The sequence below is a fragment of the Saccopteryx leptura genome, chromosome X, assembly GCF_036850995.1.
Source record: "Saccopteryx leptura isolate mSacLep1 chromosome X, mSacLep1_pri_phased_curated, whole genome shotgun sequence".
NCBI lineage: Eukaryota > Metazoa > Chordata > Mammalia > Chiroptera > Emballonuridae > Saccopteryx > Saccopteryx leptura.
The window spans coordinates 86,817,757-86,841,982 of NC_089516.1; positions in this window are offsets into that span (position 1 = coordinate 86,817,757).

Genomic DNA, 24,226 nt, shown 5'->3' on the forward strand with positions numbered 1-24,226 from the left:
TGTGCCCTGGCCGAGAATCGAACCCGGGTCCTCCGCACGCTAGGCCAACGCTCTACCGCTGAGCCAACCGGCCAGGGCAACCTCGTGGTTTCAGGGAGGGGCTCAGGCAAAGCCAGACACCAGGGGGAGGCGGAAGGGTGCATGAGGGCCTCTGGGCTCCAAAGGTTCCAGTCGTGCTGGAGGGGGAGTTTCCGGAAGAGACCCTCCCCCAGCCCAGCTGGGGGACATTGCGGAAGTGGGCAAGTGGGCGTCATCTTCATGATGAGTTTCCGTTTCCGCCCGGATGTGGTTCTCCCGCGTCACAGAGAAGAGTGTCTGTGAGGGTAGAACCCGGGCGTATGGAATCCAGAGGTTCTCCTCGAGGCCATGGCGGCATCCGATGGCGTCGTGAATGTCACCTGGCCCGTCCTGGGAGAGAAGTGCCCCCTCCTCATGCTGCTGGCGGGGGTGAGACCTCTCCGGAGCCCCACCATCACGGGGGAAACAAGAGCCCAGGGAGAGGTAGGTGCGGGGGGCCCCCACCTGAGTAAAATCATTCTGACAGATTTGGGAGCCTGTGGTTGTTAGGTAACAAGGAGTTATGGTCAAAACATGTTGTCGGCAGGTCTTGGAGGCCGAGATGGCTGAGAGGTTTCTGAACGTAGTGCCTGGAAAAGAGTTTGGAGGGTAGTCAGAGGCTGGAAGAAGGGTCCCTGGGTCTGTTTGTTCCAAACAATGTTGAAGCAACCACCGAGGGCACAGCCAGCTTCCTAATCCCCTCTCCCCCCCCTCCCCATCTCTCTTCCCTCTCCCCCTCCCCCCTGTCTTCCGGAAGAGACCCTCCCCCAGCCCAGCTGGGGGACATTGCGGAAGTGGGCAAGTGGGCGTCATCTTCATGATGAGTTTCCGTTTCCGCCCGGATGTGGTTCTCCCGCGTTACAGAGAACAGTGTCTGTGAGGGAAGAATCCGGGCGTATGGAATCCAGAGGTTCTCCTCGAGGCCATGGCGGCATCTGATGGCGCCTCTCCCCTCCCCCTCCCCCCCCCTCTTCCCTCTCCCCCTCTCCCCTCTCTTCTCTCTCCCCCTCCCCCTCCCCCTCCTCCCCCTCCCCTCCCCCTCCTCCCCCTCCCCTTCCTCTCCTCCCCCTCCCCTCCCCCTCCTCCCCCTCCCCTCCCCCTCCTCCCCCTCCCCTCCCCCTCCTCCCCCTCCCCCTCCCCTCCCCCTCCCCCCTCCTCCCCCTCCCCTCCCCTCCTCCCCCTCCCCCTCCCCCTCCCCCTCCTCCCCCTCCCCCTCCCCCTCCTCCCCCCTCCCTCATCCCTCCATCTCCTCCCCCTCCTCTCCCCACTCCCCTCCCCACTCCTCCCCTCTCCTCTCCCCTACCCCCTCCCTTTCCTCTCTTCTCTTCACCTATCCTCTCCCTCTTCTTTGTCCCTCTCTTCTCTCTTCCTTTCTTTTCCCCTCCCCTCCCCTCCCCTCCCCCCTCTCTTCTCTCCTTCCCACCCTCTTCTCCCTTCCTTTTCCCTCCCCTCTCCTGTCCCCCCTCCCCTCTCTTCTCCCCCTCCCCTCTCCTTTCCCCCCTCCCCTCTCCTCTTCCCCCTCCCCTCTCCTCTCCCCCCTCCCTTCTCCTCTCCCCCCTCCCCTCTCCTCTCCCTTTCTTCTCCCTCCATGCCTTCTTCCTCCCTGCCTCTTTCCTGCCCCCTTCTCCCTCTCTCCCTCCCTGCCTCCTCCCTTCCTCCCTCCCTCCCTCCCCTCTCTCTCCCCCTTCTCTCTCCTTCCTCTTTCCTTCCTCCCTCCTTCCTCCTTCTCTTCCTTCCTTCCTCCCTCCCTCCCTCTGTCCCTCTCTCTCTCTTTCCCTCTCCCTTTCTCCCTTCCTCCCTCCTGTCCTGAATAATATTGGGTTGTCTGCCTGCACCACCACAGTTTATTTAGCCATTTACCTGCTAAAGGATATGGTTTAGTTTTGTGCCAACAATGAAAAAATAAACAGAAAACCTCACATTAAAAAATAAATTTTATTAGTTTGGCAAATGTATTCGTTTTTACAAGTTTATCAGTTTTACCATTTCCATTGAAACAGTCCACGTTAATAGGCCGACTTTTAGAGGCACTGTTTTCTTTTGACATTTTGCTATCCTGGGTTACATTTTGTCCTGGGGGGGGGGGTTGCTTGGTGCATACCATGGGCTTGTTGGATTCAAACAGAACATACTAGTACAGTTTGAACCTACCTATACTAGCTTAGAACAACCCCGAGGGGTTAGGGAGGGTGGGTTTTACCTGCTTGAACAATTTAACACGGACTTGAATTATCTTGAAATATTGCTTTAAGTATAACCACATGGATTTTCTTTAACTTGAGGCCTGTTCATCAGTATTGCACATGAGAAGCTCCTAATTCAAAATGCATATATTGAGTGCTGTGTCCAGCTTTCTTCATGGTACTTGGGATTATCAGTGTCCAAACCAGGCAGAAAGACTTGCCCTAGCAGAGTTAACATTCTGGTGAAGGGAGACCATAAACAGACTGTATCAGTCAATTCTGTGACATATTCTAAAGCTAAGGGCTTTGGAGAAAATTAAAGTAGGGTCCAGGGATCCGAAGTGTAGGGCAAAGGTGTGGTTTTAAATAGGGTGGTCAGGATATACGTTGCTGCGGTGACAGCTGAGAAAAAAGTGGAAGAAGGCAGGGAGTAGATATGTGGGAAGGAGAAGTTCAGGGAGAGAAACAGTTATCAGAGAGCATCCCTCGTGAGTTGGAGGAGCAGCACAGAGGCCCACTCGTGGGGCTGGAGCCCAGTGAGCCTGCGAAGAATGGAGATTTGGAGGATGTGGTCAGAGCGATGACCCTGCAGAATCTTTCAGGCCATTTGTAAGGTCTTTGTCTTCTCCTCACAATGAGATGGGAGCCAATGAAGCGAACAAGGGAATGGCATGATCTGACTTAGATCAGTAATGGAATAACTCTGGCTGCTGGAAAGAGGCCAGGGTGGAAACAGGGAGACCAGGCAATGCAGCGACCCAGGAAATCATTGGTGGTGGCAGCTGGAACAGTGAGAGGCGGTCAGATTTGAAAATATTTGAAGATGAAGCTGATAGGATTAGTTGAGATCAGAAAGACGGAAGAAGGAGCAGGTTTGGGGAATAAAATAAAAAATGCTGTTGTGTGGGAGACTGCAAGCTGAAAAAAGTCCTAGCAGTTTAAAGCTTAAGCCAAAAGGCTAAGCTCTTTCCCACAATCTCTGATTGTTTGATTAAGTTGGTAAAGGCAATTTACTTGCCCTTCCCCACACCTCCATGTTAGCTGTGATATTGACTGTTTCTACTCATCCTCCATAGCTCATGTCCCTAGAAGAGACTGGAGGCAGTTTTCTTTTTACCCTTTGCTTTGTGAAGTTAAAATGTTATGCATGGTAGGGGGGGTGGTTCTGCACTTGGGAGAATTCTTGGTTTGCCTAAGTAGTGTGACTTTATATCTGAGCTCTCTTTGTTTTGCAAATGGCTTTGCTCTCTGCTCTATAAATAAAACATTTTGGGGGTGCAGACTTGCTCTTGCAGACCATCAGTCTTGGCAATGAGTCCTCCTGACCCTATCCTTTTTCTTTCTATGTTTTTTTTCTAATCCTCCACCATTCCCATGTGAAATTATGAGTTGTGCTGGCTCATGACACTGTTGTGGACATGCTAAGTGTGAATCACCTGTTAGGCATCAAATTTAATTCTGGTTTTCATCATCAGTACCAAGGATGTGTAAGCATTGACCATGCATGAGGAAGTAGTAGGTACAAGGACTGTGGAAAACATTTTATAGTCAATGTGCCTGCACATGAAGATCAGGGTGTACACATACAATTACAACCTTTCCTAACACTTAACATTTATTTATGCATCAATTAAGCAAACGTTTATTGAGGCACTACTAGATACGCAACATTGGTGCCTGGGAGACTGGGGATCAACTACTTAGTTTTGATTCCTAAATTCACTACTTATTAGTGCCTTGGGCTACCATCTGGAAAATAAGGACAACAGTAATACTTCCCAGGAATGTTGGGTCTGACCTGTGGTGGCACAGTGGATAAAACATCGACCTAGAATGCTGAGGTTGCTGGTTTGAAACCCTGGGCTTGCCTGGTCAAGCAAGACACATACAGAAAGCAACTACTATGAGTTGATGCTTCCCGCTCTTCTCTCTCTCTCTTCTTTAAAACCAATTTTAAAAAAATAGAAAAACAAACAGGAATGTTGGGAGAATTAAATGAGATAATCATGTGTGAAGCATTCAGAACAATATATGACACTATATGTTTGTTATTTTCATGAAGACCTCTCTTTCCCTTCCCACCATATCCTCTTCCCTAGCGTATCAAAACAAACAGAAAAGAATATCTGTAAAATACATGATGGCTAAGTGAACATATATATCATATGCCAAGGTCAAAATGCAGATACCTAGAACTCCAGAGCCGTTTCCACTGCAGTGCCTCATTGACACTCTGTCTAGACATCTACAAGTTAATTTTTCAGACTCACACACACATGCCAGAATAGCTAAAGGGGTTTTTAGAACTCTTAGGACTTCCTGTTGACCGAGAACCTCCACGTAGATACAGCTACCTGGTCAACATTGCCTCATTCCCTGATACTGCAGAATCTGCTCGTCTTTTTTTTCTCCCTTTTTATTAAATTTACTGAGGTGACACTGGTTAACAAAATTTTACAAGTTTCAGGTGCCCAATTCTGTAACACATCATCTATACACTGTATTGTGTGTCCACACCCCCAAGCCAAGTCTTCTTGTTACCATTTATTTTCCCTGGACGCTCCTCCCCCTCCTCCTCCCCCTCTCCCCATACTGTTATTACGACATTGCTTGAATCAGCACAGAAAGCAGGCCACCAGACAGGCACCCTCTGCGTCCCACCCCAGCTACGCTTCTGTGTGAAGCACCCCATCTGTTCTCCTCCTCCTCGTCTTGCTGGCCTCAGTTGGGCTGCTTCTTTATTTAAGCCCAGTTTGAACCTCAACACTCAAATGCTGACCTGTGACCATCTGATCAGATTCACTGCAGGTTGTGCCTGGCCACCTGGCCCCACTGATGGAGAATTCAGAGTTGGGTTGTGTCACTGAATTTGGTTGGACCCTGGAGAGTCAGACTTTTCAAAAAGTTAAACCCCATGTGTTTTTTTTCCTTTTTTTCCCTCTTGAGTCAGTTTTCTTGCCACGATCACATGCTAGATTTTACATTGATGTAGTTGTTCTGCAAGGCTTATCTACGAGGGTTGAGGGTGGTAAGATGTAGTGCAGTTGAGCTTGGGAAAGTGTGAGAGCGCTTACAGCCTCCTGAATATTCTCTAGGTTCTTAGTGATAAGCATAATACCAATAATGATGATAACCAGCATTTATTAAGTGCTTACCACATATTGTGCTGATGTTGTGTTACGGCCTTTATATTTATTAGTATCTCGATTGCTGTGATAATTAACCTGTGCAGTAAAAATTAATCTTTCTATTTTATAGATGAGGAAATTAAGGAAGAAAGAGTTGTGTTTGTCAAAGGAAGTGGCAGAGCTTAAACTCAGGTGTTTCTAGGCCAAAGCTGGCACTTTTTTTTTTTTTTTTTTTGTATTTTTCCAAAGCTGGAAATGGGGAGAGACAGTCAGACAGACTCCCGCATGCACCCGACCGGGATCCACCCGGCACGCCCACCGGGGGCGACGCTCTGCCCACCAGGGGGTGATGCTCTGCCCCTCCGGGGCGTCGCACTGTCGCGATCAGAGCCACTCTAGCGCTTGGGATAGAGGCCAAGGAGCCATCCCCAGCGCCCAGGCCATCTTTGCTCCAATGGAGCCTTGGCTGCGGGAGGGGAAGAGAGAGACAGAGAGGAAGGAGAGGGGGAGGGGTGCAGAAGCAGATGGGCGCTTCTCCTGTGTGCCCTGGCCGGGAATCGAACCCGGGACCCCTTGTACGCCAGGCTGACGCTCTACCACTGAGCCAACCGACCAGGGCAAAGCTGGCACTTTTAACTATCAAAGAGGATCACAGGACAGTGGGCTTCACAGGGCTATTCACATGTAGTTTTTGTTGGTCATGTAGTGGGTTGCTTTACAATTATATTTCAACACGTGATGAATATGGTGGGGAGTAGGGGGCAAAAAACCCTCGTTATTAACGTTTGACAGTCATTGAACTTGATTAAAATGAAGCCCTTATATTTTTTACACTTTTGGAACCTCAAAATACTTTCACACCCTCTCACTTTTGATACTTATAACACCTCTTGTGGTGAACCAGACAGAGGCTGTAAATCCCTTTGCTAGGTAATAAATCAAGGTTCAGAGAGGTTGTGACCTGCGCAAGGTTTTACAACTAGTAAATTGGTTCAACTGGTTATAGTCTCATTTCTTTTTTTTTTCTATTGATTTTGAGAGAGAGGAAGAGGGGGTAAGGGAGAGAAAGAGAGAGAGAGAGAGAGAGAGAGAGAGAGAAGCATAAACATGTTCCATTTAGTTGTGCACTCATCGATTGCTTCTCCTATGTGCCCTGACTGGCTGCCCTTGAGATCGAGTCAGTGACCCTGGGATAGAGCCAGCAAACCAGCAACTTCAGCACTCCAGGATGATGCTCTCTCCACTGGTCCACCAGTCAGGGCTAATCAAGTTTCTTGCCTGTTAATTGGCTTTCTAAATCTTCCAGCTGTAACTAGTTTTTGAGATTTATTGTTAGAATATATCCATTTTTGTGTGTGTGTGACAGAGACAGACAGAGAGGGACAGATAGGGACAGACAGACAGGAAGTGAGAGAGATGAGAAGCGTCAATTTTTCGTTGCGGCTCCCTAGTTGTCCATTGATTGCTTTCTCATATATGCCTTGACCCCTTGTGCAAGTGACCCCTTGCTCAAGCCAGCAACATTAGGGTCATGTCTATGATCCCTCACTCCAGCCAGCGACCTCGGGGTTTTGAACCTGGGATCCTCTGCCTCCCAATCTGATGCTCTATCCACTGTGCCACTGCCTGGTCAGGCTCATGGCTTATTTTCTAGGAAAGTATTAAATATCAAGAACAAGCTATTAACAAAGATCATCCTCTTTTCTCTTAGTTCTTGACTCGAGGGTTGTGACCTTAAAGGACATGTGTTTGTTGCTAGGGCTGCTTGTCACAAAATACCACAGACTGGGTGGCTTCAATGGCGGGTATTTACTTTCTAACAGTTCCGGTGTCTAGAAGTCCAAGATCAAGGCAGCAGCAGGATTCGTTCTCCTGAGGCCTCTCTCCTTGTCTTGCCAATGGCTGCTTTCTCATTATGTCCTCACCGGGTCTTTTCTTTGTGAGTGCATATCCATGGTGTCTCTTTCTCTTCCTAGAAGGATACCAATCACATTGGATTAGGGCTCCACCCTTCTAACTTCATTAACCTTAATTACCTCTTTACAGGCCCTATTTCCAAGTATAGTCACATTCAGAGGTAATTGGAGTTATGATTTCAACAGGTGAAATTTGGAGGGACACAGCTCAGTCCACAACAGGGGGTTTCCTAGCAATCAAATGCACCTTCATGTGATAGAGCTGAGAGCTATAATTACATTTTAAAAGTTTCCAACATCAACATAAAACCTGTATGAAATCGGAGACATCTCATGAAGGTTTAAACGTAAAATAATTTTTGAAATGAAGAATCCTAAAAAACAGATAAACGCAAGCTATTTCTAATGGTAGGAAAAAAGAAAAAAGAAGGAATTAAGAAGCACCTAGATTACGTAGGGGGAAATAGAAGTCCCTAACTTGCAAAATATACAATAAAAGTGTCAGAACTATTCCAGTTAATCTCTGAAGCAAGGTAATATGTGAGTGAGTATACTTATTATTTCTATGGAGGGCTTATAGTTTGAGTGATTGCTTATTTGGAGTTAACACTTTTAACAAACTGTTATCCCAAATAATAACTGCAGTTTAGACTGTGTCCAAAGTTGACTGGAACTCATATCTGACTGATTACTAGAAGGGCAGGACAGAAATATGGGATATGAGAGTTTAAGGTGAGATTGAGCCTGACTGATGGTGGTGCAGTGGATAAAGTGTCGACCCAGAACGCTGAGATCACCAGTTTGAAACCCCAAGGTTGCTGGCTCTGAGCGCAGGCTTGTCAGCACAAGGTCACTAGCTTGAGTGGAGGAAACATTCCAAAGTTCACCTTGTTGAACCCAAAAGGTCACTGGCTTGATAAGGGGTCACTGGCTCAGCCCCAGTCAAGGCATGTACGAGAAGCAATCAACGTACAAAAGTGAAAGCAACTATGAGTTGATGCTTCTCACCTTCTCTCTCCCTTCCTGTCTCTAAATGAATGAATGAATGAGTGAATGATGGGATCGATGGAGATCTGCCATGAATGTTTGACAGACCATACAGATGGGAACAGCAGTCACCTGGCTATAGGTAGAGCTTCAGCAGGCCTCATTAGGGAATGGGATTGAGGATGGAGCTAAGATTCTACCAGGACGCAGTGATCAGTCAGAATCCTAGAGTTGGAGGAATGGTGTAGAAATCTAGGCAGAGCCCGGGGTTTTCAGTGAGAAGACCAAGATCTAGTAATAGGAGCGAGGCCACTTATTAGAATCAGATCACAAAAACAAGGTGAGAACCAGAGTACAGGTCAGCATAGGGACACCAGCAAGGCTACTTGAATTTGAGCAGACAAGCCTCCGGCACCCCTAGGGCCCCCCGTGTTTCTCATGCCTACAAGCATAATCTACCTCTGAGTTTGGAGTAGCTTTAAACCTGGACTTGACAGTTAAATGACTCAAAGTTTTAGGTACAAGGGACCTGATGTACCATTCTTCCCTACAGGATTGCAGATGTCATTGTCATCTGCTTATTTTGTTCTGCATTTAAGTCAATCAGGTATATAGTTGCAAAATATTCCAAAAATGCTTCAAGAAAAGCATTGTTCTGACAGTATTGAATCTACTCATCGTTTCCTTTTATAAGAGTACATTGCTAGCGTGTAATAGAGCTTGTTCTAGCTATTATACTTTCCTTAAGACACCCCTCTACAAACTTGCCACTGTGATTGATTGTCATTCCACAGTAGGGGCAGCAATTTCATCTACTATCGGTATGCACAGAAACATGAGAGTCTCACCAAATAACAGACAGCACATACTATTCACTCTTAATTCCAGGACAGATTTAAGGAGAAGAAGGAAGGCAATTAAGAATCACCTAGATCACCTAAGGGGGGAAATTTTTTCAAAAACACACAAAGTCGATTTTTGTGATGTATCTTACCCTGTGGTTAGTATGAAGTGATGTTGCTTCCCTGGGGCTTCGTTTGTCCACCACCTGGAAGTGTCAGCTGGTATAGATTGTAGCAGACTGTCTGCTTAAAGGCATTGACCACATGGAGCTTGTGACATCTGTGGTTTTTGGTCTTTAATGACTGTGTACTTGATTCTAGTTCTGAGATGTATATTTAGGCAGTGTGGGATCTGGGAGATACTTCAAAAGTGATATTTTTAAAAAGAAAAGTAAATTCAATCTCTGTGCTTTCATTTACCACATATCAGATTTAGTAAGATTGATAAAAAAAAATTAGCATTATAAGATGTAATTGGATTTCTTTTTATTTTTGTGAGACAGAGAGACAGAGAGAGGCAGAGAGAGAGAGAGGGAGAGAGACAGAGACAGAAAGTGAGAGAAATTAGAAACATCAACCTATAGTTGTGGCACCTTAGTTGTTCACTGATTGCTTTTCATGCGTGCCTTGACTGGGGGACTATAGCAGAGCGAGTGACTCCTTACTCAAGCCAGCAACCTTGGGTTCAAGCCAGTGACTTTGGGCTCAAGTCAGCCAGTGGTATCATGTCAGTGTTCCGACACTCAAGCCTCCAGTGCCATTCTCAAGGTGGTGAGCCTGAAACTCTAGCTAGATGAGCCCTCACTCAAGCCAGTGACCTCATGGTTTCAAACCTGGGTCCTCTGCATCCAAGGTCGATGTTCTATCCACTGTGCCACTGCCTGGTCAGGCTGTAATTGGATTTCTTGTCTGACATTTGAATAAAGGAGTTAAGGAAGGATAGACCTTGAAGGGGCATTCAGACACCAGTTTTCTCAGTGTTATGGATTGAATTGCACCCTGCATAAAAGACATATTGAAGACTAGTCTCTGGTACTGGTGAACATGACCTTATTTTGAAATAGGGTCTTTGCAGGTGTAATAAAGTTGAGATGAGGTCATAATGAAGGAGGGTGGGCCCTAATGCAATGTGACTGGTGTCTTATAAGAGGAAAATTTTGACATTTTCCTTTTATAAGAAACCACAAGGAAGACAGCCATTCAAAGACAGAGGCAGAGACTGGAATTAATGCTACCACAAGGCAAGAAAAGTCTGAATCTACCAGAAATTGGAGGAAGTAAAAAAGGACCCACCTATAAAGGCTGCCGAGAGAGCATGACAGCACCAACACCTTAATTTCAGACTTCTTCTAATCTCTAGAACTGTGAAAGAATAACATTCTGTGGTTTTACATATGACCCAGAAGTTCTACTTCCGGGTATTTGTCGGAGGAAATGTAAAACACTAATGTGAAAAGGTAAATGCAGACTTATGTTTGTTGCAGCGTCATTTGTAATAGCCAGATATGGAAGCAACTCAAGTGTTTGTTGATAGACCATTGGAAAAAGAAGCTATACACGCATACAATGGAATGTTACTTGACCATATAAAAGAATTAAACCTTGTCATTTGTGACAACTTGGATAAACCTAGAGGTTATTATGCTAAGTGAGGGAAGTCTGACAGAGAATGGCAAATGTCATATGATTTTACCTATCTGTGGAATCTAAAAACATAAAATAAAAACTTAATGAAAAAACCAGAAAAAAACCCCTCAGAAATACAGAGAACAAATTGGTTGCCAGATGGGAGGGGATTTGAGGGGACTGGATGAAGAAGGGGAAGGGATGAGAAGTACAAACTGGTAGTTCCAGAATGGTCCCCGGGATGTAAAGTACAGCACAGGGAATAGAGTCAATAATATAATAACTATGCATGATACCATGTCGGTACTAGATATATTGGGGTGATCATTTTTTTAAGTTATATAAATGTTTAGCCACTATATTGTGCACTTGAAACCAATGTAATATTATATATCAGCCATATTGAAAATAAATATAAAGAGGCTGGACATAAAAGAAAAAAAAAGATTGTGTAGATTTGGCACCCAGCTAGTTGTACTTTTATCTTTTTTTTTTATACTAGCCTATGGAAATGAATACAGGCATTCCCTGGGTTCCAAATGAGATTGATTTTGTAGCTTTGTTCTTAACTTGAATTTGTATTTAAGTCAGAACAGGTACATTTACCTGTTAAATGCAATTTAGACAGATGTTTGTCTTAGCATAGTATTTATTTTTACTTTTCTGTGCACATGAATACATAAACATTTTCAAAACTATGGAACCTATCTCGTTCGTAACCTGGGGACTGCCTGTACACTGTTTCATGTCTCTTGTCAGAATTGTACTTAAACAGGGTCAATTAGATTTTAGATCATGCTAGGCAGGGTGGTTTTCTTTCTTTCTCTCTCTGTCTCTCTCCCTCCTTCCATCCCTCCCTTTTTCCTTCTTTTTTTTTTTTTTTTTTACATTTTTTTTTGTATTTTTCTGAAGCTGGAAATGGGGAGAGACAGTCAGACTCCCGCATGCGCCCGACCGGCACGCCAGGGGGCGATTCTCTGCCCCTCCGGGGCGTCACTCTGCCACGACCAGAGCCACTCTAGCGCCTGGGGCAGAGGCCAAGGAGCCATCCCCAGCGCCCGGGCCATCTTTGCTCCAATGGAGCCTTGGCTACGGGAGGAGAAGAGAGAGACAGAGAGGAAGGAGGGGAGGGGGGTGGAGAAGCAAATGGGCGCTTCTCCTATGTGCCCTGGCCAGGAATCGAACCCAGGTCCCCCACACGCCAGGCTGACGCTCTACCGCTGAGCCAACCGGCCAGGGCCTTTTTTTTACATTTTTTAAAATTAAAAGAAATTTTCAATTACAGTTGACACTCACAATTATTTTGTGTTAGCTTCAGGTGTACAGCATAGTGAGACAATCACATACTTCACAGAGTGTTTCCCCTTATATTTTCGGTACCCACCTGGTGCCGTACAGTTATTACAGTGTTATTGACTGTATTCCCTGTGCTGTACTCTACATCCCCATGACTGTTCTGTGACTGCCAGTCTGTACTCCTCAATCCCTTCACCTTTTTCACCTGGCTCCCCACCCCCCACTCCTCTGCACACAAGGCAGTTTTTAAGACCTTTGGCTATTGGTGAGTTGGGCATTTGACTTCTGGGAGTGTAGATACCACAGAGACCTAACCTACCACATGAAATTAAGTATTAAAAAAAAAGCTCTACTCGGCCCTGGCTGGTTGGCTCAGTAGTAGAGCACTGGCCTAGTGTGTGGAAGTCCCAGGTTCGATTTCCGGCCAGGGCACACAGGAGAAGCGCCCATCTGCTTCTCCACCCCTCCCCTCTCCTTCCTCTCTGTGTCTCTCTTCCCCTCCTGCAGCCAAGGCTCCATTGGGGCAAAGTTGGCCCAGGCGCTGAGGATAGCTCCATGGCCTCCGCCTCAGGTACTAGAATGGCTCCAGTTGCAATGAAGCAATGCCCCAGATGGGCAGAGCATCTCCCCCTGGTGGGCATACTGGGTAGATCCCGGTTGGGCTCATGAGGAAGTCTGTCTCTCTGCCCCCTGCCCCCGCTTCTCACTTCAGAAAAATACAAACAAAAAAACCCCCCAACAAAACAAACAAAAAAAAAACTCTACTCAAATAATTGAGGGTACCTAATAATGTCTCCTGGGTGAAATATGGGTTTTTGGAGCCACTGTTTTTAGCTTTTTGTTTGTTTTAATTTCTTGTTTATGTATCTCAGAAATATGTCGTGTCAAAAGAGGAGAGACAGACTTTTCAATCATTCTGATTATGTTCATTATTAACCAATTTAAAATGTAGGAATAATGCTATGTATGAAATTAGTAGATGGTTTACCTTTTAGCCAGGTTTCAACTCCATTTGCAGTACCCTGGTTGGGTAGTTTGGTTGGTTAGAGCATTGTCCCAAAGTGCAGAGGTTGCTGAGTTCAGTCTCTGGTCAGGGCACATACAGGAAGCGGTGTTCGTGTCTCTCTCTATCCCCTTCCTCTTTGGCTAATATCAATAAATAAAAATTGAAAACAATTATTTGTAGCAATCTGAACTATATCTTTCCCCAGCAAGATTTTTAACTGTTAGCTATTATACCTTCTAGGACAGAATCTGAAAAAACCTTAGTAGTAACAAGGAAACATCATTATTTTCATCCATGATAGATTTATTAGCAAGCTAATATCAGTGATGAATTGCTCGGCATTCTTTTAGAAAGGTCAGTTATGGTAGAGTTTAGAATAGCGTTAGAGATAAACAGTTGGGTGCTTGTATTGCAAATATTAAGACTGCTTAGGATAGGAGGAGGAGAAGGGGTAGTTAATATCAGTTCTGTTTTATTGGTAGACACACAGAGACAGAAATGTAAAGCCTCATTCCACAGAAACATTATCTCCTTGTATTCTAACCTCCAGCTTATGCTCAGAAGTAGCCACAGTGTTTTGGTGTAGAACACTTACAGTTGTTTGTTTTTTGCCATTTTCATCACCGTGCTTCTCTGGCCACCATTGCTTACAACACCAGGTGTTCACACAGATCCACACAGGTAAACAGTTCACTCATTCAGAAATGACAAACGGTTAGAATGTTCAGAAAGTTGGGACAAGGATTTGCTGGACATTTTCCGAAAGGCGCCTTAATTAGATGTGGAAATTATACAACTAGCACATTCACCATTCACTTTTGTAGGGAACCAATTTATTCAATAAATCCAAGTAGGAAATTAAGTAGATCATTTATTAGGATTTTGCAGAAGTAAATGCAAACCTCTTTGTATTTTGGATGCTTACAAAATCTGAAACCCAGTATCCCAGATACAGATATTTTCTGTTCAGCGTTATTGGTATTTGGAGAAACAAAACCTTATTTTCAAACTGTAATGGAAGAATCGTATTAGGAGATGTCATTGCAATATGAATATTTCTGCATTGTTTGTTTTTACTTAGAATGTTACAGTAATAACTGAGTCTTGTGAGAGAAAATATGAGCTTGTACAATTTATATTTAGAGAACAGTGGAAGCCAAGTGAGTTGGGACAGGCAGAAGCCCAGGAGTGCATACGAGATTATTTAAACTCTCTGAAAAGCAAGAGACAAGTAGTGGTAGAAGGGCAAGAAATTCAGTGCCCACAGTTTGACAGCGTCTGTAAATAATGGCATACATTCTCTCTCTGGTGTTATTATTTAAAGCCAGCTGGTAGACAGGAGCTATAAAAACAGCTGGCCGGGACAACATTTTTTTTCCCACTTCTAAAAACTTGAACATTTTTAATGTTAAGATCCAGGAGCTCAGTGAGCATATGCAAGAATTTATTATAAAAGGAACGCACACACATACTTGAGTGTTTTTCATCTAATTTAATTGAGAATACTGTGCGACGAGTTGGCATATAATTTTTTATTTAGCAGATGGAAAAATAGGTCAGAGACATTAGGCCTCAAGCAGGATTTAGTTTGAAGTCCCATTTTGCCTATGTTAAAATCCACCAATTTAAGCTTGACCTACAGAGTGTTAAACTTGGAAAGGACCAGGTATACAATCAATTTTAGCCCCTCTCCTCCCTTTTTTTACATTTTCATTTATCCTTTAAACAAATTATCTATGCCCTAGGCTCATCAATAGATGTTAGGGGATATATGGTGATTACAATTGTCTCTGTCCTCAAAAGTGTCATAATCCAAGATAGTGCCTCTCAAACTTTAATGTCTGTACAGATCACCTGGGAAATCTGTTAAAATGTAGACTTTAATCCATAATCCAGTAGGTCTGGGGTGGGGCCTGACACTTTGCATTTGTAACGAGCTCCAAGGTGATGCTAGTACTGCTGGTCTACAGACCGCTCCTTCAGATTTAAGGGTTGGGAGGGTAAATATGTGAGAAACAGGAGTGAAGAGACCAAGTAGTCTGTCCAATTCCCACACGGTCAACTAACGAGAGAGCCCAGCCTCCTGACTCTTAGCACAACGCCCCTTCTATCCCTTCACACCACTCTAAAGATCAGAGTTTGTTTATGATTTGGCTTAGGTGTCACCCACCCATTTGAAGTGCTTATAATCACTGGATGTAAATGTAGATAATATAGTGGTAAGGGTTACACATTTCTGTTTGCATTAGAAGATGCATTGAAAAGAGTAGGCTTGGAAAGGTGGCCCTTCCACAGAAATCCCAGAGCCTAGGCAAGAGATAGCCAAATCCAAGACAGATCCACAGTGTGTCTACACACAATCCATTGCTGGACGTACTCCTTCATGTGAGAAATATTTATTCACATTTGCTCTGTGCATAGACAATGATCTTTTCTCGTGCCCATACCCATAATACATTGTACAATGCTGGGACCACAAACAAATCCTGAATAATTCCTTTTTGGCTGAACGATAGCCCTGAAGTAAGTGCTATGGAAGACCAAATGCACTGTTTGAGCTTTCTCCTGGAGGAATTTGAGATCTAGTTGTAAGAATAAGCTTTATTTACTTATTCATTTTTTTAGGTGAGAGGAGGGGAGATAGTGAGGCAGATTCCTGCATGTGCCCCAACAGGGATCCACCCAGACAACCCTGTCTGGGGCCAATGCTCAAGTACCAAGCTATTTTTAGTGCCTGAGGCTGATGCGCTACAAAGGAGCTATCCTCAGGGCCTGGGGCTGTGCTCCATTCAGTGGTGCCACTGACTGTAGGAGAGGTAGAGGGAGAGAAGGGGGAGAGGGAGGGAAGAGAAGCAGATGGTCACTTCTCCTTTGTGTCCTGACCGGAACCAAACCTGGGACGTCCATATGCCAGGCTGACACTATCCACTGAGCCACCAGCTAGGGCCAAACAAACTTTATTTTTTTACAGCATTACTAGAAAATAATTCCTACATATGAGCAAGAATATGATCTTGTGATATAAACTATTAACAAATGCTGGAAGAACTTAAAGTTGTGGAAAGTTAAGTATAGATGAGGACTCATCAAAACTTTTGATACAGTACATGAACATTGAGCTGAAGCATAAAGAGATTGGAGGATTTGGGGATTGATCTGGGAGGCACTGTGAGGATATTTGAAGTAGGGGGACCTCATATGTGAGGGTGCAGAGATAGCATTGATGATGAGAAATTTAGTTGATGCTAGTAGATTGGCCTATTATGGAGGAATTTAGAATGTGGGTTCTAAAGTTGAGAGAAACTGATATCAATATAGGGTGAACATCCTTAAGAAATGATCTTTATAAACACACAATAGCAATCTATAACACAGAGGTTTTTACCTTGTTCTGACTTTTGGATAAATATCCTAATGTTAACCTATCATCATCACCCTATTATCACTCAATTGCTTTTTTTAGTTACGATTCCAGACCTATCTAACATAAGATGCAGAAATTAATATGAACTATATTGGAATGTAAAAATATTTTTTATCTTTTATTGACTTCTAGGAGTGTAGTGTCAAGGCTAAAAAAATACTTTTCCTCCCACCTTCAAAGTTCTTCTTTCTGGGCTTATAATCAAATGAACAGAGATAGAGTAACAGGAGAAAATCAAATTTTAATGCATGCGCTTGAGGAATTCACAAAAGTATGAAAATTCTCAAAACAGTGTGCTGAAATTGGGTATATATGTTATTTTGGACAAAGAGAAAGGTGGGGTAGGGATCTGAGATTTCATAAGTGAGAATGGGTGATTTGCAGGTAATTAAGGATGATGAAGCAGAACACACGTGACACCTAAATTGTTGCTAGGCAACCCAGAAACAATGAGATCCAGGGGTGGGGGCCCAGGATTTATTCAACAGGCTCCCTCTAGAAGCTTCCTGTCTAATGCAGAGATGATTATGTTAAGGTTCCCTTCCTGAAGCAGGTTTTTCCATCTGAAAGAGAAGGGTCAGAGTTTCTTTCTGAGAGTTTTCTTAATAACCAGCTTAAAAATCAATATCCCAAAAGGCAAAAATTTTGGTTCCCTTTGATAGTTTTCAGTAAACTCTCTAGGATTCAGCTACCTAGCTTTTTTGGTAACAAAACAATCTTTAAAATGCATAGCAGTTACCAACACTGTGTTGTAATACATTAAAAGACAGTGGCAGCTATCGGGGGCGACCTTAGATTTATACCTCCTCAGAGAATAAATGCATTGAACTTTCTATACATTATTTCTACACTATGTCTAAAGTTACTACTGAACACTTAATGATGGAAAGATAATCACAATAGATTTACATTTCACTGTGAAGTTTTTAACATAAATCTTTGTAAATTTCCATTTAACATATATTTGGCCTATGTATGACTTAGAAGATTATAAGAAAGAGGAATGAGAGAAGATAAATCAGTTGGCCGGTGTAAGTTGAAGCAAAAGTAACCCATTGATAATATTCGATGTCTTCTTAAATTCCCAAATGCACTTTTCGGAATTTATAGTGAACTTGACTCAAATCCCTTCAATCTTTAAGAAAATTACTTGGAATTCTCCACACTGCCTTCTTTGACTTTGACTCATATATACAGTCTATTTTCTTCAGAAAATGCATTTTTAAGAGATTTTATTTATTGATTTTAGAGAGGGGAAAGAGAGAGAGAAATGGGGGAAGAGAAGCAGGAAGCATCATTTCATAGTAGCTGCTTCTCTATGCGCCTTGACCGTGCAAGCCCGGGGTTTCCAACTGGCAACCTCAGCATTCCAGGTAGATACTTTACCACTGCGCCACCTCCGGTCAGGCTGCAAATGCATTTTTTACTCTTACTAATCAAGTTTCTAATTTCGTAGAACTAATTTCCACATAATGTAGTTTTATCCCATCCGAAGTAGCAAGTGAGAAGCTCCTTGTTGGCATGACTGTAGCTAGGGCTTCATGTGTTACAGAATATATCTTCTACCTTGTGTACAGATTGTGTTGATCACACAAGGCTCAACCCATTGTGTTTCTTCGTATGTTCCTCTACTTCGGAGGTTAGTGAGGCTCTCTCTCCATTTCCTCAGGCTGAGCCTGGGAGAGAGAGGTCCCTTAGGTCCCTTCTCCTTTTGTTGGCTTCTGTTAACTGTTGGCAACTCCGTCCTGGATCAGGCAGCTGCTTGGGAAACCTCCTTTCCAGCCTCCTCTGGCTAGCCCTCAGATAATACTGGGAAGCTTTACTCACTTGCCCTTCTAACCCCCTATGCTTGCTTTCCTTTGCAGATGTTTTGCTGTGCTTTTCATAATCATAAATGTATTTCAGATGAACCACTGCAGTTTACAGTGGCGGCAGCCTTTCTCATGCCAAGGTTCCAAACAAGTTTTAACAGCTGCTCAGGAGGCTGGCAAAAAGCTCTGATTGCTAATTCTGTGCTAAACTGCTTTTCACAATGGGACAGTCTATCATTGATAAAGTCTTTAAAGCAAATGATTTCTACCTGGGATTATGACTGCATGTATCATACTCGGTCCCGGCTTCAAAAAGACTCTATGTCTGTGCTTTCCTAAATTAGTTTCATTTTATTTAAAGCTCAAGGTTCCCAGGGTAATAAGGAAGTTATGGTGGAGAAACAGGTGAATGGTATCAGTAGGGTCAAATGAGTCGATACAGAAATAAACGGTAACTTCTGGAGACATTATAAAGGTGAAAGTTTGTTCCTATGGCTGTAATTTGTAGAAATAGGTGGAAGGAAGGCTACTGGGGTAAAATTTGAGTGGATTTGAGAGTTCTTTGTGGGTTTCCAGTGTCCCGGGGGTGGAGGGCTGCTCAGCAGTCCGGTGTGAGGTGATGAATTTGTGCTCAGGGCCCTAGCCAACTGTCTAAGTGGATAGAGCGTTGGCCAAGTATGTGGATGTCCTGAGTTCGATCCCTGGGCAGGGCACACAGGAGAAGCAACCACATGCTTCTCCTCCCCTCCCTCTCCCTCTTCTCTCTCTCTTCCTCTCCCAAAGCCAGTGGCTCAGTTGGTCTGAGCATGGTTCCCGGCACTGAGGATAGCTCTGTTGATTCAAGCATAGGCCCCAGATGGGGGTTGCCAGTGGATCCTGGCCAGGGTGCATTGGAGGCCTGTCTTTCCCCTCCTCTCACTAAAATAAAATAAAATAAAATAAAATAAAAAGATAAAATAAAATTCAGAATCCCACAAATAAATCCACACAGCAGTGAATTCACTGCCAGATAATGGACAGTGCACCACACGTGGACCAGAATGTGGGGAGGATGTTAACGCGAAGTCATTGAAAACAGCATCTGATCTATAACTGCTAAACGTGGCTTTATAGGTCACATTTGATCTACTAGAATCCCCAAATCATATCTCAGCTATCAAACAAAATGCTTTTTTTAAAAAAACATTCTAATAAGAGAAGTGAGCTGTATTTTACTGTTTTATGTCTCACAAATTGTCACAGATCCAGTGATCTTAGTTGAATTCACTTATGCTCAGGGTGATTTTTGCCTTAGCAGTCCCCAAAATATTTCTCCTATTTTCACCAGTCCCGAAGTGTAAAAAGTGCAGAAACGACTGGTGTAAATTACCACACATAGGTGTCATTCCAGTGACGTGGTTAGATTTTCACGTTAGAATCAGCTAAAGGTGTTTGTCACAATTCAGATTCCTAGACTCTACACTGATTCGGCAGACCTAGCCTGAGTTCCAAGAATCTACATGTCACCAAGCATTGATTGAGGTTTCTGATGCAGGTGTCTAGTCCATACTTTGAGAGACACCATATTAGAAAGCTTGGGCCAACTAATAAATAAGAAAAGATAGAGGTAATTAATTATATCCTGTTGAAACAGGAAATTTCGTAACACTGATACCACATGCTGGAACTGGGACACAGGAAAGTTTAATGACAATAGGGCAATTAGGTACAGAGAAAGATTCTATTGTCAATTGACATATATACAGGGGATCCTCGGGTTATGTGTCTCAACATGACGTTTCAAGTTTATGACTCTCGCTCCCATAAAAACCTTAAAAAATCGAGATGTGAGTGTTTGGCTTACACTGTTAGCCTTGTCTACATGAATGAACTAGGTTGGCTGCATGTGATGGGAGAATACACAGTAACATGGCATATGAGCGAGGGAGTTGACGTTCCCCAGTATGCTTAACTACAGCATTTTGGACTGTTAAAAGCGCAAGTGTTCAGTTTGTATCAGGCTAGGGTGTGTTTCGACTTACACCAAAATTCAGGTTACGTCACTGTTGTAGGAACGGAACTGTGTCGTAACCTGAGGATCCCCTGTATTAGCCATCTGTAATCCTCATATGCCAAGCATGGACTCATTCACTCACTATTGCCTCTAAATATTCATGTACTTTGCACTTTTGAGCGAGTGGGTCATAACTGAAAGCAATGAAGATGTCCCTTCACTTGCTGAACCATAACTTGCATTTCCTCTTCCAGCAAAGATCGGGGTTGTCTACACACAGCAGGGGCTTCGTGCTCCATGCCTCTGCTCATGTTATTCCCCTTATCTAAAATGGCCTTTCCATGTTTGTTTCCCTGACTAATTCATTGTCTGTGGAGTATGAATATGTGTGGCTGATTTGGAATGAGTAAAACACAATTATGTGGCTATACAGGTAATCGTGGAGGCTGGTAGAATACGCTCGGGTGTGTAGTTGGTGAGACAGGAATAATATCTGTTGGTCTGAAACAGGCAGTAAGGATAGCCTGAAATTCCAAGGCACCTTCAGAAGGGCTGCTTGTTGCCTGAAGCTGCAGATGTATAGCAACGTGCAGGGACGGATTCATACGAGGAAGAGAAGCACCTGAAATTGTACTCGGTTTCCAAGACACTCTTTTTCACTTCATTGAATTTTGCTAATCACTGAATCTGGTTTGCTTGTTTTTTCGCAATAATTTCATTCCTTTTTGATTAATTTTCACACCTGCCTGGGTCTGACTCAGCAACAGCGCTGTACTGTGCATTAATAATGCTCACTGGCTCCTGACAGAGCAGGGTGGCTCTCTCTACCTGGCAAGACATTCCTCTTGGGATTTCAGTCAAAGCACTTATTTTTAATCATTCTGAAAATAAAAATGAATGTGTTGCTTCTCAGCTATTTCAATCATCACTACTTCTTTTCAATCTTCAGCTAAAAGAAGCAGTGTATCTAGCTAGCTCCCTCATTCACCCTTGGTTCTACAATTTTTGTCAAGATGCCTAATACCTGGCATGACAGACGTATACTGGTCAGTGGATTTGGTCAGAACATTTGATAATGGAGGAAGAATTCTGATTAAGTTCTTCAGAGATGTTAGATTTTGCTCCCTTTGAGTGTGAGGCCTGTTTCCGGAGAAAAGAAAAGAAAGGATATTGCATTTAGTTATGATTCATGAATGTCAGGATTCAAGTGTTTTCAAGGCTTCATGGGAGCGGAAGAGGTAATGGAAACAGGAAGCCCGGCTGCCATAAGCACATACATAACAAGTAATTAATTGACTACAGACGTGAGGGAACCTACAGAGGACCTTAGAAAATACTACTGTACATGAAATGTATTAGCGTTAATATTCTGAACAGCTGGGTGGCTGGAAGTTTGATAACAAAGCACGTCATTTTAATTCGATCTAAGCTTCAGCTTTTAATTGAATTTATAAGAACATGGGGAAAATTAACAGGCAGCTTCTGGCAATTCAAAAACAATATTTTGGCTCAGAATGTAAGCTTCTCTCTAAATTTGGGAAATCTGGTCCTGGATAAAGATGGAGCAAGGAAAAATCATGCTATGATACCAATGACAACAGACCTAGGTCTCTGATTTTAAATAAATGCAGGTTGTTATTGTTTGTCAAAGACGGAATTGTTCCTTTGGATGTAATTATATCTTCCGGTGACTAACAAGTCAGTTCTAATTATAAGATTGTTGGTTGAATCAGCGACATGACTTTTTTCTCTGAAAAGTCACCAAGATCCGGCACAATCATTGTTCAAAAACCTTCAAAGCAGAGCAGTGTGCTGAGGCCAGTGATGAATCTTCTTTGTTAAAAGACCTCAAAAGAATTGGGCAAGAAACTTTTGTTTTTTAAGTAATGTGACCCTGTGTCTTTTGACCAGGGCTGGAGAAGACTTATGAGTTCAAAATTGCTGCTTCCTACAAGAAATAGTAAAGATCATCAGTTTCCTTGTCACGAAAAGGGTGCCCTGAGCAATCACATTTGTATCCCAATAACCTCAATGTATAATCTAACCTGTCACTGTTTTGCATCCTCAGATGAAATGCTTTGTCACCTCACTCCACCATTCATTAGGACAGGGCAAGGCAAAACAGACTCTTCCGTGGCAAAACTCATGAATCATATTCTGGAGAAGGTGGGTGGGGGGTGCCTGAAGATGAAGTATGGGTTTTCTTCCCCTGCAGAGGTGATGGATTTCTTCTGCCCCACTTTTCTCTTATAAAAGAGAAGATTCTGTTGTCCCAGTTCCCAAGCCACATCAAACTGAAAGTTTACTTTTTCAAAAACCATTGGGCCAGATTTTCTTAACTAAGGACAAAGACAGCTGAGGAGTCATCAAGCCTTGGCCGATGGTGCAGTGGATAAGAGCATCAGCCCAGAGCGCTGATATCTCTGGTTAGATACCAGGGTTGCCAGCTCAGTCCTGAGGTTGTCAATCCCAATCCCACGGTCACTGGCTTGACTCCTAGATAGTTGTTTCGAGCCCTGGTCAGGGCACGTATAAAGCAATCGATGGCACAACTAAGTGGAACAACGAATTGAAGCATATCTCTCTCTCTCTCTCTCTGTCTCTCAAAAAGAAAGAGTCATTTACTTTAAATTATAATCATCACAGTTGACTTCCCCCTTTATTTGCATTTTTTAATATCTATGTAGTTTGAATGCATTGTCAAATTTATTTTTATTCTTTCCTTTGCATGTGTCTATCTTAAGCCTTATTCTAAATAAATTTTTGTAGGCCAGGAATGTTCTCTCTTTTATGTTTTGTATCTTCTTTTTTATTGATTGATTGATTGATTTTAGCCAGAGAGAGAAAGGGAGAAAGACAGGAACATCAACTTGTTACTGTATGTGCCCTGACCAGGGATTGAACTGACAATCTCTGTGCTTTCGGATGATGCTCTAACCCAGTGGTCCCCAACCTTTTTTGGGCCATGGACTGGTTTAATGTCAGAAAATATTTTTATAGACCGGTCTTTAGGGTGGGATGGATAAATGTATCACGTGACCTAGACAAGCCTCAAGAGTGAGTCTTAGACGGATGTAACAGAGGGAATCTGGTCATTTTTTAAAAATAAAACATCGTTCAGACTTAAATATAAATAAAATGGAAATAATGTAAGTTATTTATTCTTTCTCTGCGGACCAGTACCAAATGGCCCACGGACATGTACCAGTCCACGGCCCGTGGGTTGGGGACCACTGCTCTAACCAACTGAGCTATAGGCCAGGGCTGTTTTGTATCTTCTATAATGTCTAGAAAATTTCCATGCCACTATAGGAACTTAATAGAAATGATTAATATAACATGTTCATACAGGTCCTTGGGTAGCCTCTATATTGGCAAGGGTACTTGAAAAACTACTATATATTTAGCATCCAATATAAAGTATGAAAGTTCTTTTTGTTATTTTTCTTTGGTGCTCTGTGACCTGTATACTTTGGTCTTGTTTATTATGTAAATCACAGATTGGAATTGGTAGGTTGATACATGAGTATAAGAATTCCTTTTTATTATTACTTTCTTACTTTCTTAGAAAATGAAATTTGTTGGGGTACGTTGGTTATTAAAATTATACAGGTTGCAAAGACTTCCTTTTTAAATAACCTTGAAAATGCACCAAAAAAAGACAGAAAGAAAATGCATCAATGAAGACTTCAAAGTGTAAGAATATTGTGTCTTAAAGGATCATGTCCTAAATGTGGAGAACAATCAATCTCTTAAGTTCAGAGGCTGTGATCAAACTAGCTCCAGAGCCTGACCTGTGGTGGCGCAGTGGATAAAGCGTCGACCTGGAGATGCTGAGGTCGCCGGTTCGAAACCCTGGGCTTGCCTGGTCGGGGCACATATGGGAGTTGATGCTTCCAGCTCCTCCCCCCTTCTCTCTCTCTCTGTTTCTCCACACTCTCTCTCTCTCTCTCTCTC